The 14,852-nt window shown below is 34.9% G+C and overlaps 1 long non-coding RNA gene across 1 annotated transcript; it reads left to right on the top strand.

Moving 5' to 3' along the window:
- The first annotated feature begins 7,468 nt into the window (after positions 1 to 7,468).
- Positions 7,469 to 8,933, top strand: LOC145126139 (uncharacterized). The gene is made up of 3 exons (XR_013716351.1): positions 7,469 to 7,700; positions 7,792 to 7,954; positions 8,490 to 8,933. It is a non-coding gene; the product is annotated as an uncharacterized LOC145126139 (long non-coding RNA).
- The last annotated feature ends 5,919 nt before the right edge of the window (positions 8,934 to 14,852 follow it).

A 14,852-nucleotide genomic window follows, 5' to 3' on the forward strand; every position in this document is an offset into this window, starting at 1 on the left:
TCTTCAAATGTCTTTCGGCCCGAACACATTTTGATTAAATGCCTAACTACCAAATACCTTTCGATACCAAATGCTTGAACAAGACCGAATGATCTTCAAATGATTTTGTAGAAGCATCCCAAATGAACTTTTTAGTGATAGCAAACCTTTTAAACATACAAAAGCAAATATATAAGATTTCCAAGATGTGGACATGTTTCCGTTCTTGAATTGAGTGACAAACACCACCAATTATGAATTACACATGTCAAGTATAATCTATTACCATTTAAATCAAATACAAAACCAAAACGTCACCACGAAGTATGCATCAAACATAATGAATCCTTGTTGCTACAAATCCACAAAAGAATCTCTCCTCTAATGATGATCAAGCAACCATGGAGTGCATCCTCGAGTACCACATAGTGGTTGTCCCACAAAATCTGAATACAAAACTCGAATATTGGCTAACAAACTCTGTAAAACAATAAAGGTGTTTCCATTACGATTGATCAAAATCATACATAATCCAAAAATGCCTATGAATAAAAACCTAAAAACTAAAGTTCCCTGCAAGCACATCAAATAATACTTGTCAGGATATAACAAATGTATCCTAATATATGTGAACAAAAATGTCATAGAAACCAAATGCTAGTGCCAAAATGGCCTTGTGATAACCATAATGTGCTTAAAGCACTCTATATAAATTAAAGAGGAGACACCTAAACAAAATGTTACAAATGCACATACTAGGGTGAACAGTCGCTGCAAAGTCTAGTATGAACCACTTCAAAACTTACAAGTATCCAAAACAAAAGCATCAACTTCAGCGTATTCATCTTCCCAGTATGAGACATAACATCTCCCAATATCCATCAGGTTTAACTAATATTAATTCGGACTTTAGGTGTCTTTTAATGATCAATGTCGAATATACATTAGAAGCAAAAAAAAAATACCAAATATCTCCGATAGATAAATAAGTGTAAAGTGTAAACACCTAATAAACATGTGAACCAATAAGCAACGATTCTTCGTGCAACAAACAAAGTCGTGAAAACATCCAAGCTCTAATATACCATTGCCATAATGATTGTTGAAAACCGCAAGACGACTCAAAATTTGCAAGCCCCAAAGCCTAACTCTCACCCACAAAACCCCTTCAAATTATTTTCACATCAAAATATTGCACAATAAACCATAAAAAGAAAAAGTAATACCAAAACAAAGTAAATACCCAAATGGTGACAAGTCGAGTCATGTACATCCATCATTCAAAGCTAAGAAGACCAAAACATAATCAAATGAATGCGATTCTAAATGATGGTAGCCAAACCAAAAATAGTCACTCCAAATACTACAACAAACAAACACGATGACACATCTACATTGTATCTTCAAAGTAAAATGGATCCTTATAGATAATAGCTAAGAGTATAATAAACAAAGACTATAACCGATGCATGCAAATAGATAATGCCAAATACATAGAGACATCTGTCGGGTGCAATCACATCTCTAAGAACCACCAACGCGAGCAATGCTCCAAAATAGTCCAACAAACAAAACTAGAAAGGCAGAAACAGAACAAGCATAAAAAATCCAAAGGCCTCTCTAGACATATGAGTGATGAGATTGATCCCACGCACTCCTAAAAAAGAAATCTATGAGCATACAAATGTTCATCATAGATAAAAAAAGATATGCATAAAATCCAAAAGCATATAATGTAACCTTTTCAACAACAATAAATATTCATAATTAACCGCAAACGAACTTACCCCATAATAAGCAAAAACTACGACATCAACGAACCTAAAACTACAGTAAGTCCAAAATACTCAAGACAATACTAATGAATGTGAAGCCCAATTGTGATGTTATGGAAAACTATAGTGAATAACTCTAATGAGAATATATCAAAAGGAACTCTATATCCTAAATATTCATTACTATAATCAGGAAAAAAAACATTATACATCAATATCAACAAATACAAATAACTCTCGAGCAACTACAAGTCGATCAACCACCGTCACCAACACAATCAAATTCCAAAAGAAGAACCCACAGATAAAGAACATGCACCAAATGGACTTTCGTCCCTAAAGTTATACAAATGGACCTACAACCGAGTCATGCAAAAGATGTATGAAGAACAAATGAGAACCGAGGTAATGACATATAAAATTTCACATTAATAATCTATAGTCAGTACAAAAGCATACAAATACAAAAACCTAAAATACACAAACAACCACCGATCAACCAAACTTTGTCCCATTCCAAACACAAGACCCTGAATGTTGAAATGGTACATGAAACATAAGATTTCAAAGTACCAAGAAGTGCAGAAACCTCATCATATATGGAAACCAACAAACTGAAATGAACTAAACCGAAAACCAAATGGAATCGAAAATGATCCAACAACAAATAGACTTTCCAGTTCGGTATTTAGTTTATAATTTCGTAGATTTTGGTTTTTGTCCAAACAGATATTGGTCCTCTTGGTTTGATTATGGTCGGTTTTGGGTCCACATGCTAACCCCCAGTTGTATATAGATTTAATCTATATACATATACTACATCCATCCCAAATTAATTGTCCACATTTGATTTTTGTAGTCTTTATTCATCAACTTTGACCTTAAATATTTTTGTTTTCGATATATAATAATTGATGCAAAATATATGAATGGATTGTATTTTAAATTTCTTTTCATTGTTATAAGTTTTATCAAGTAATATATAACACAAATAAAAAATATTTAAGGTTAAAGTTGAAGAAAAAAGACTTCAAAAGTCAAATGTGGACAATTAATTTGGGACGGAAGGCGTATTTATCATTCGGTCCTGGTTTGGTTTTGGCACCGAAAACTAGAATCGGAACCATAAATATACATTTGGTTCAATTTTCGGTTTGCATAATATCCCAATTTCGGTTCGGTCCAGTCCATTTCATGGACCACACACACTCACCCTATTAAAAATGTCTAAATTTCGATTTTTTTTAAAGAAAGACATCATTAGAAATGACGACTTAGCCGTTATTTTAGTTGGCCGTCCAAGTGGTCATTTCAGTCTAAAGTCCCCATTCCAAATGGTGAGCAGGTAACGAATTTTGTCTGATTCACAAAACTCAAATCAAGTGTGTGTGTGTGTCTATATATATATATATATATATATATATATATATATATATACCTTATAAAGCATTTTTAGTCAAATGCTGAATTTTAAGTCGTACAAACCTTATTGCATTGTTTACAATCATTTTATGCATTTCCACATCATGGATATTAGTTTGGTCAATATTTGAAAAAGTCAAAATAATAATCCCGATGATTTACTAACTAAGTCCCATATATACACTTGCGTGTGAAAACGTCAAAGATAAGAATTAAGAGTATTCAATCATACTTGACCTATTCATACCATAATTTAAGGAGTTTTAGTTAGATTCAAACTTGAATCCCAATTATCTTGGCCCCATCTCCTTAAATTCCTTCAACCTGCAGATTGCTTCGATTCAAGGTCAGATCGAAGCCCTATAAGCCCACCGACCACCTTCTGCTTTGTTCGTCGTTGTTGTTGCTTCGACTGCCACCACCATCTGCAGCTTTCACCATGACGCCTTCAATGACCATCTTCTCCTTCACCGCCACCACAGAAGCACTATGTTCTCAAAATCCCCACTACCATTTCTCACTTCTCCATCATCGGCCTTTGTTTAACTATCTAGAATTCCTACTGAAAACCCTAGCCCCACCCTGCTTAGTGTCGTTGTTACTTTCACCGTCACCGCCACCCACTGAACCACTCACCACCACCAGACAATTCACCTCACAAAACTGTATTGGAGTTGTTAGATGCTACACATCAAATGGTAGAGTTTCAAGATTTTGTTTATCTCTCCCCTATTTGAACATATGCTCAAATTGTTTTTGATTTTTTGGTTTATTTTATAACAAAAGCAAGCTTTGATTTTCGTTGCTGCAAATATTTCAAAAAATTGTTTTCATTGCTCCACTTCCTGGTAACATTTTTGACCTAGACACTCTTTGATTTCAAACAAAATTGATTTTTTTTGGATCTTCTTGTGGTTGTGGTGGTTCTTGGAATGGTAGAAAACCTCACTCTCCATCAACAAACCCTAATCTTTTTCCTCTATCTCATAATAGCTTCCTTTCTATTTTCTCACTTCCTCACCCCCATCTTTTACTCACCAAAAATTGACCATTAGCCCACCAGAAAGACTATATGGCTCTTCTTCTCTTGAAGATTGACACCATGCATATTGTCTGTATCTCTGCTATCCCGACGAAGCATTGTTACAATTGGGAGATTTTGAACCCTAAGGAAACAGGTAAGTTAATTTTTTTGATCTCCAATCAACAAATCCAAAGTTTTAACTATTTGCCCTATTTTTTCTCTAACCCTCATGTTGGCCGTTCCATCAGTTTTTCTAATGTGTTATAATAATATGTTTTTCGATTTCAGCAAACTATTTATAATCATCAATTTTTTGATTTCACAGGAGGCAGCATGCTTGAGAACTTCTCTAAATGATCTTGATATTGAGATTTAACCTTAGGTAACATTTTTAATCTAGATTTCTGTATGTTGCAAATGTTACTATGATCCTAAAAAACAAATGAAATCTTTTGGGTCATTACTCATATAGACATGAAATGAGATATGATCTTCATGATTTGAAGCTTGGGAAATGGTCATAGATTGTTTTGAGTAAGCTTGGTCAAAATAAATTGGGCTTGAAACACAGTTTCATGTGACTGGGTCTTTGAAACAAAGTATGGATTGTGTGTGGTGTTGGCTACTTTGCTGGTTTTGTTAGTGTTTGTCACACCCCCAAACCAGAACGGCGGAAACATCCGGGGGTGGATGACTTCATGTGTAGTATCACAACAATGCACAATAGTAATCAAAGTACAACATTCATTACATTGATAAAATATAACATTACATTCGTTTTCAAATCATTGTATATTTGACACCAAAAAGTATAGTTAAAAGACATAATTATATGAGACTCTGTCTTCCTCAGAACTTGTGGGTACCTGTTTATCGATTTCCTGAAAATACAAGTAGTTTTGAAAAGAGTGTCAACAATTAAGTTGGTGAGTTCATAAGCATGTTTGTAATTGAAATCTGTAATTTGTTCCTTTGAAAAATGTAAACATGTTTTCCCTAGAAAATCCTATATTTTCTGTTGTATATGTATTTGTGTTCTGAAATAGTATGATATAGTTTTAAATTCCCATAAAACTATGAAAAGTAAGTTTTCTCTGTATTAGAATAGTATTCTGTAAGAAAACTTATGAAGTTGTAAATATCTAGATTCACTATTTATAGTTTTATTTATATAAAACTATGTGAAGTTGTTTACTTATTCTTACACTAAACACATTATTTAATACCAAATTGTGAGTTATCATAACCATGCTTGATGACCTAAGCCTCGCCTGAAACATGACGTTCTTCAGGCGTCAAAATATGGCACGACAATTGTCACCACAGGTCTGCCGACCTAGCTGTTGCAAGCAGCTCTGGTGCGAGATTGTCAGTCCCGTATAGATATTTACACAAGTGTCACGCTCTCCCTCAAGGAGACTCTGGTTATAATTTTCAGGACTTTTATTTTATACTTAAATAAGTACTTGAAGCGTGTCTCACAAATGCTATATTGATAGTTACGTGTAGAATAATAAAAATATCTTTGTAATAAATATTTGTAAATATCTCATAAATTATATTTAATATAATTTATATAGTTGTTTTCGTAAGTTATTCTGAATATGAAAAGAAATATGTAAGTTTCATCAACTGTATTGATAAGTATGCATGATTCATAAACTATACCTATTATAGTTTATATGTTTGTTTTTATATGAAATCTTGAACCGGTAAAATAGTATGTTTATTTTAGTAATAATAACAATCGTAAACTATTTGAATAAATTTTGTTATTTATACAAGATTTCTTTGTATTTTACTTGTATTTCCCCCCTAAAACATTATAAAAATAGTGAAAATATAGGGGTATAAACTCACTTGATAGGTGGTGATTCGGGCAACATTTCGTTTGTTAGAAAAGAGTTTTCTTGATGAAACTGAGAGTTTTTGATGAAAAGTCGGCTTCACGCGGGCAGAGTTTCAGCTTAAAATTGAGGACTTCGGGGCTTCGGGGCTTCCTTCAGGTGGTAAAGAGGTTTCCGGGACTTCGGAGGGTTTAGAAAGGCTTAAAGGAGTGTTTAAGTGAAGAGAGGATTGGAAAATTCTAAACAAAACCCGAAGGTCTCGCGTCCTATATATAGGAGGGGTCTGGCCCTCGGTACGCTGGGCGTAATATTCATGTACGTTGGGCGTACCACTGAAAACCTCAGTACGTTGGGCGTACTTCTTGTACGCGGAGCGTACTAGTTTGATTCTTATCCGATCTTCGGACGTGGTGAGGCTACGAGGCACGCGTCGAGGCTAGTCCCATTACGTTGGGCGTAATCTTTTCGTACGCGGGGCGTAATGGCTACCTGGCTTCGGACGTGTTGATTGAGTGAGATACGTGTCGCATACGAGGAAAGAGGCGACGTGGTCAATCCGAGGCCTAGCTTCCGAGTTCGTTGGGCGTACTTCCTTTTTCCAAACTTCAAAAATTAATATCTTTTGCATACGAACTCTGTTTTTGACGTTCTTTATATCCACGCATAGGTGAGACCATGATCTACAACTTTTGTTTGGACTCCGTCGGCTAATTTTGATTTTATTTTTAAAGTTATATTTTTAACAGGCCGTGACAGGAAAAGTCCGTTAAAAATTCATAACTTCTTCATCCGACGTCCGTTTTTGTCTGTCTTTTTACCGTTGGATTTATTTTGATAATATATCCGATTCTCGTTTAGGTTGTTTTGGCCAAAAGTTGCTCGATCTAAATTTCGAGTTTCGGGCTGCGTACTGCTGTGTCGAAACTTAGAAAAATCATAACTCTTCATACGAAGTCAGATTTAGACGTTCTTTTTATGGACACTCTCGGTTTAACGTATACTAGAACTTTCATTTAGATAGTTAATGCTAAAAATCATTTTACTGAAAACTCACTTTTTACGTTAAACAGTGTTTTGTCGGTTTTGTCGCGAGTTTTCGATAGGTCATAACTTCTTCGTTATAACTCGGATTTGAGCGTTCTTTATATTTTTGAAATCCTTGACACGATCTCTACCACTATATTTATCCCAAACAAGTTTATTTAACATTTCATTTTTGAGGGTCGATTATGTAAATGCACATAGTATACAAAAATTTCTCTTTATTATTTTAAAAAAAAACTACAATTTGATCTATACTATTACATTGATTCGAAATAACGGGTTTTTACAGTATTATTTATGCCCATCCATGTATTTATGTTTTTAAGGTGGAGGAGCCAACACTAATTTAATTTCTCACTGAAAAGCCGTTAGCTTTTCTTATAAAAACACAATAGATTCGATCTTTTGTTGGATTACTATGTTTTTGAAGCTTTTTCCCTGTTTTTGCTGCTAGAACTATCAATACTCAAATTTTGATAGTGTTAGTGTTTGTTTTTTGTTGCAGGAACATCTGAAAAATCAACTCTTCATAGAAGCTTTCTCTCCTGTATATGGTCTTGGTTTCTTTGAAAAAACATTGAGGGTTTCTTATAAAACTTCTTGATAGAGGTAAGTTGGATTTTAACGTATGACATAACTATAAGTTCTTGCCTTTTATTTTGTTGACATATATTCTTAATATTTTTAAATGCTTTTCAAGGCTAAAGGTTTTCCCAAGGCACCTTATGAATACTTAAACAAGTCCTCTCTCTCTATCTCTCAGTCCAAAACCCTAAGTCGCACCCCTAACACATGTGACAAAGCCCTCCAAAAAATGTAGCCCTCTTGTTCTCACCATCTTGGGGCATGTTGATCATGGAAAGGTAGTAAGTCATAGTTAGTGGTTTAAATTTTTTAAAAAACTATTTCTTGCAAATATTATCTGTAACTGTGTGTATGTGACTGAAATGACTTTTTTTCCAGTTTTCTCTATCACAACATCAAACCTCGGTCATTTCTTTAAATTATAACTTTTTTTTTAACTCTTTTGTCTATTATTTTACCCTACTTTCAATTTTGTTTATAGGAAGTAAAATAGTTGTAAAGTGTTGCTGGGCATTTACCATTGAATCATGATGTGCTAGACTGCTGTCAAATGTTCAATAAAAGGGAAAGGGTATTTTCGTCTTAGTATGCTTAGGTACAATTACTACAAGGTCTTACCATTTTGGTTTGTTGTTGGGGTTTTACCATTGGGTTGCAATCTGTTAACAAGAGATAGGTTGTGGGTATAAGAAAAGGGCATTATAGTATTTTTTTGATAATATGTAATAAAAGGCTGCAAACCTTTCATGTATTTGTTTCTGACGGCTGTAACTAATCATGTGATTTTGGCTGCTAACATGTATTTGATTAAAGTTTTCTAGGTAGGTGCCTAAAGATATGTTTTCGAAGCAAAAACTGTGTATAGTGGATTTCTTTTAGCATAATGAAATGAAGGTTGCAAGAAGTGATGCTTAATGATGTGGATGAAAGTCAAACCAAGTGAAGATGCTAACTGATGTTGATCAAAGTCAAGCCAAGTGAAGATATATTGAAGTTAACTTAACCAATAATAAGTTTGACCAATGTTAAAACTTCTTAAAATTGTGTAAAAAACCATTAGCCATATTCCAAGATTGACATGATCATGAGAATATTGGTGACTTAGTAATTTCAAAATGCCAAGGATTGACTTCATGTAATTCCACCCAACCGAGATAGCAACTATTGTGGCAAAATCTGTAGTTGGGATTGGACTTAAAAAGGATCATATTTCTGCAATCTTTGACTTGCATATTATACATGTCTGGTTGTACATTAAGTTGGATTTTATAAAAATACATGATTTTAAATAATTTATGATTATGATATGTGTTTTTGCATGAGATAAGGCCATAAGGGTCTCCAATGTATGGAAGTTGTGGGCGGTTGTATAATTAACTTTTTGAGTGGGTAATGCCATCATTTGCTGAAAGCCGAATAAGCCTGCTTCATACTTATGCCAACAAAATAAAATTAGATATATATGCATTACGTTTTGAATTTTTTTTATAGTAAATTCAAACAGATATTGGAATTTTATTTTGAAACCAAATGATTTTAACAAACCAGTAAAATTAAAGTCGGATTTTGCATGACATCCCGTTCTATATCTATGTTTATTTAAGATATAAAAATGAAAAATATTAAATGAAAAACACAAAAACGGATAAAATGAAACATGAAAAATCAAAAAGTGGGTTGTATGATTAAGATATAGCCGGTTAGTTATATTAGATGTGGCAATAGCTTGGCAAAAGAAGGGGTGGTTGGTTGAATTGGAGACGAAAAAATGATCGCATCCACTTCGGGAGGACAACATGAGAGTGAGGAGAGGTTCCACTGAGCAATTTAACCGTTTTTAAATTAAAAATAAACTTAAGAAGTGGTGATTATATATTTAAAAAAGTGGTTTATTGAATAATTAGTAAAAAAAATATACAAAAGTAGTATATTGATTAGTTCACAAGCCTGAGAAATAAGGATTGGTTGAGTTTGAATCAAAATTTGTCAAAGATTTGGTTAATATCTTACAAATTTTATGTAAAATCTTTTAAATTGTGATTTTTTTCCGGATCTCTAATACATTTTAGAAAGAAAAAACTATTGAAAAATAAGTTTGAAAAAATCAGTTAAGACCTATATCCTCAAACTTCACAATGGGTTTTTAACATTTTAAAGATTTCAATAAGTTTTATGCAAATTAAATATTTACAACAATCTTGATATATATGTTTATATATATTCTTACATTGGATGTAATAATTAGAATTATCAAATTAATGATGGATAAAAAAATTAAAACAAATGACAAAATTAATAACAAAAACCAATATAGATGATAATAATAAAAATATATATTGTTGAAAATCGGTAAAAGTAATAATAATATATGTTAAAAAAATATTACAACTAATAAAACAAATAATATATGTACAAACAAACTTGACATACATCTAAATTGATAGAATTTGAAAATGTATATTTAATTTTAACAAAAACCAACTTACTTTAATGTTATCCTACAGTAAAAGATGTTTTTTTTTTGACAAAAAGAGCAACACATGTTTATTTTTTACCCGAAATAACAACATACATATATTTTTAACAAAAAATCGCAATTTCCAGTTGTTGATAGAAAGGAAATTATTTGAACATGTCCAACAAAATCTAAATATTGTCTCGAAACTATTCACATAAATGAAAATAATCACAACCAACAAAATACTTTTCATTTAAACCCAAATAAACAACGTACTTTTACCTTCAAACCAAAACAACATTGAGCACATAAATGAAATGTTTTGATGTATGCAAAAAAGAAGACAATCGCCGCCTAGAAACTATTTTTTGGAATGAAACTAATCGCTGCCGACGCATTGCGCGGGTCGACTATATATATATATATATATATATATATATATATATATATATATATATATATATATATATATATAGAGAGAGAGAGAGAGAGAGAGAGAGCTAGGTTCAGGTGTTTAAAGTAATTATTGTGTTATTGAATGCATAAATATGGGCCAATCAAAATTTAAAATAAAAATAATTAATTAAATAAATAAATAAGGGTAAATAGGTAATTTGATAATTAGTTTCCACAAATAATATCCTATAATTATGGTAACCATTGACTTCAGCTACCTATTTTTCCATCGGCTTTTTAAAACCATTTCCTATTCGATCCCAGCACCATTACTGCCGATGTTGAAAGGCACAACACAACCATAATTACCGTCATCACCGACGGTCTTCCACCACTCGTCGCCTTCATCCACCAATGTCGCCCACCTATGACGCCCCCTCTGTCTGCGAAAACTCTATCATAATTTCAATCTCCTAACATACCAACAGCGAACAATCGGTTGTAACTCTCACCCTCCAAGCCGACAGGGACTCTGATTTTAAATCCATTCGCAGTTTCGATTGTGAGTCGGTTTACTCCGAATCAAACAATTTCAATCTCCGAACATATCAACAGCGAACAATCGGTTCTGAGCATAGGTTCGCATTTGACGTTCATTGAGGATATGAGTGCAAGCCCAGATTTTCAACTCCGAATCTTAGATCGTTCGCAGGTAAGAAGTTTGTAATATCTCAATTTTGACTTTTCTGTTTGACCATTCAATGGCGAATATCCTTAGATCAATCCAGTTAAATTCCAAACCCGATTTCATTCGCTCCGATTATCACACTACCGACTGTGAATTCAATACTCTAGAGGAGATTGAGGTTTAAAAGAATTCCTAATTTGATTCAATCGCAGGTCCCTCTTATCCCCATTCTTGATGATGGCCAGTGTAATACAAAGTTAGGCTTGGAAAGTTTCAGGAAAATGAAGAATGCAAAGTTTGAAGTCGATACAAAGGTTTTGGTTCACCCATACTCCGATCGCGCACTCTCTCTCGTTGCTCAAAGGTATTCATACACGCTTTCTGAATCATGCTTTCCTTCTTATTTGTTCAAGCTAAGGTTTTCCTGAGATTGTTTCATATCTTTATCATCTTCATGGTGTCGATCAAATTTTCCTCATGATCGTCCCTAAACCTAAATCTGCCTGAAATTGACCTTCGATAAATTTGGTATTAACAAAACCTTTCATGTAGAATTGTTTGATTCAGTAGCTTATGTTCAATAGGTTCCAAGAAAACACATTTTGTTCAAGTGTTGTGTTTGTGCCGAAGCCAGATGGTCTTGAATAAGATGATGGCCGGGTGATCTCGTTTGTACATGATGAACATTTGAATATATCTTGGGTAAGTTTATATCAATCTCTTATTACATGTATAGATATTCTTGTGAAGCAGATTGGACTAATGGTTCTTGGATATCAATTGTAACGACCCAATTTTTACGCCCAAAATTTCGTTTAAAATAAATGGTTTGCAAAACATTTGTAGTAAAACATCATCCGATCATATCATCTCATAAAATATATCTTATGTCTGAAACCAAATCATAAAATAATAATAATAATGTCAGAGTACAATCCCAGAACATCTCATAGTGCGGAAAACCAATGTCTGTGTGTATGATGTGCCGCTACCGCGCCAGCTCCTTCCCCTTCGCTGAAGAGGTACCTGAAACAAAACTGTAAACTGTAAGCACGAAGCTTAGTGAGTTCCCCCATCGTACCACATACCATACAATCACATAACATACAGATACTGTCAGGCATATCTGGGTGCCCGACCTACCCCTTCGGTCCTTTCGACCGGATACTACCCAGCATATCTGGGTGCTGGCCTCCCCTTCGGTCCTTTCGACCGGATACTGCCTAGCATATCTGGGTGCTGGCCTCCCCTTCGGTCCTTTCGATCGGATACTGGGGACTATTTCACCCCTCTACTACTACCACATAACATATATCACATAACCATAATCTGTCTAACATGACTGGGTATGACTACCCCTTTCGGCCCTATCGACCGGAAATCCTGGGGACTATCTCCCCTACTGCTACTAGCATATAACATCATATCATACTAGCACATAACATATCAGGTAGTAGCAAACCTAGATGATATCACATAGACAATCATCCAACATACAACTCCTACTGGTGGGCCGGCATTGTGGCCGTAGACCCACCGCTACTGGAAGGTAACTCACCTCGAAAAGTAGCTGTTGGAAGTCTGCTCGCTAGACGTCTGACTGCTGCACCGGTAATCCTCCGGCTATAAATCCATAAACATTGATTAGTCACTCATAAATACCCTTAGGTCAAATGACTGACCTGCCCCTGGTCCAAGGTCAACTCCTTGGTCAAAGTCAACTTCCAGTTGACTGGACTCGCCGAGTCCTGGCACAGACTCGCCGAGTCCCTCTCCCACTATTCCCGTCCTAACTCATCAAGTCCCTTTTTCCTACTCACTGAGTCACCCTAACTCACTACTTGGGACGATTAGACCGGCTCGCGATCCGACTCGCCGAGTCCCTACGAGCAGATCTCCCTACGAGTTCTGGAACTTTTGCTACTCGATAAATTGCTAATTCCGTGAGCAGTTACGAAGGGTTGGACCTTCTACACTTAAACCCCTCTTAACTCAGTAACTGTTCATATGACTCGCCGAGTTGGAAGAACAACTCGTCGAGTCCCAGGCAATCTTCATAGGACTCGTCGAGTGGTTCATCCAACTCGTCGAGTCTAAGACCATCTTCATAGAACTCGCCGAGTGCACTTTGGCACTCGCCGAGTCCCTTCAACCCTCCTTCCAAACAGACCAATTCTTAGGCATGCAACGGTTCCAAACCATAGATCTAAGCTCCTAGGGCATGCTTATCACGTAAAGTTGTAAACTTTACGTGCATGCATGGCCCTATGAGCTCCAAAAGGCAAATCCAAGATCTTTATGAGGTCAAACACTCAATAGGGACCTCAATCACTTCAACCACAGAGACTTTACACTTCTAAGATGTCCCTAAGGTCCAGATCTGAAGTCCTTTCAGAACATGGAGCATAAACACATGGAGTTTGAGGTTTTAGGGCTTGAAAACCACAAATTTGGGACAAAAAGGGAATCTAATGAACTAGTGATCAAGGTAGGAACTTTTCTACCTGAATGGAAGCTTCCCACAGTGTAGATTTCGGATCTACTTCCCCTCCTTGCACTCTTCAACCTTCTCCTTCTTCTTTTAAGCTCCAAACTTCCTTCACAATGCCAAAATCACTCACAAGAACAATATGGGGGCTAGGGTTTCGCTCTACATCTCTTCTGGAAGTGTTAGGGACAAGGGAGGCCGAGTTAGAGTGTTTAAATAGGGTGCAAGCCCCTGGATTAGGGTTTTTGTCCAGACAGCGGCTACTCGCCGAGTCCGGGACCCGACTCGGCGAGTCCACAACTTAAACCCCGTGCCCCTTCCCGCTTCTACTCGGCGAGTCGAGCCTTTGACTCGCCGAGTCCAAGGCCAGAATGCAAAATACTCAAAGATTTAAATAAAAGAATACGTACCAAGAACCAGGTGCTACATCAATGGGACACAAATTGGCATAATTTCACAGGTTATCCTAGTAGATGCATAGAAGTTTACCAGTGAGCCAGTTGCAATGATTACCTTGCTATATTGAGTGCCTTATGGTTTTCATGGAGCTTTCATGCCGATAATCTCCTAAATATATGATGTGGACCAAGTCGAACAACTAACTCAAGTCGTATAGCCCATCAAAATTCTATTGGAATGGAATCACGAATTCCAATTCTATTGGAATCACAGAAGTTGATGCTTGAAGAACGGACCACAAAATTGAAAGTGATTCTAAGCAACATTATTCTTTTAGAATGTATTAGTGTCGTTGTTAGATTTTGATGTTTCTTTCCCGTTTTGAAAGTTTTTTTAGTTTTATTCTTTAACAATAAATGTAATTCTTAACAATTGTTACCCGTATTCTATAAGAAATAATGTATTTTTTGTTTTTATTCTTCAATTGATTGTTCAAGAATTTGTTATTCTACAAGAAGTTTTTAAAGTCATGATCAAGAAATAGGTTCAAGAATATTTTTATTATTTATGGTTCAAGAATATTTTTATTTTTGAATATACTCATAAACATATTCTGTCAGCATGACCAAATTAAAAGAATTATAATTCGTAAAATCGGATTTTTAAAATTAATAGAATTTATGATCCCTTAAAAATGCAATTTTCTTTTATTAAATCTATATTAATTGACTAAATTAACCTTGTAAT

Source organism: Lactuca virosa, chromosome 7 (assembly GCF_052849685.1).
Source record: "Lactuca virosa cultivar CGN04683 chromosome 7, Lactuca_virosa_CGN04683_v6, whole genome shotgun sequence".
NCBI classification, from domain to species: Eukaryota; Viridiplantae; Streptophyta; class Magnoliopsida; order Asterales; family Asteraceae; genus Lactuca; species Lactuca virosa.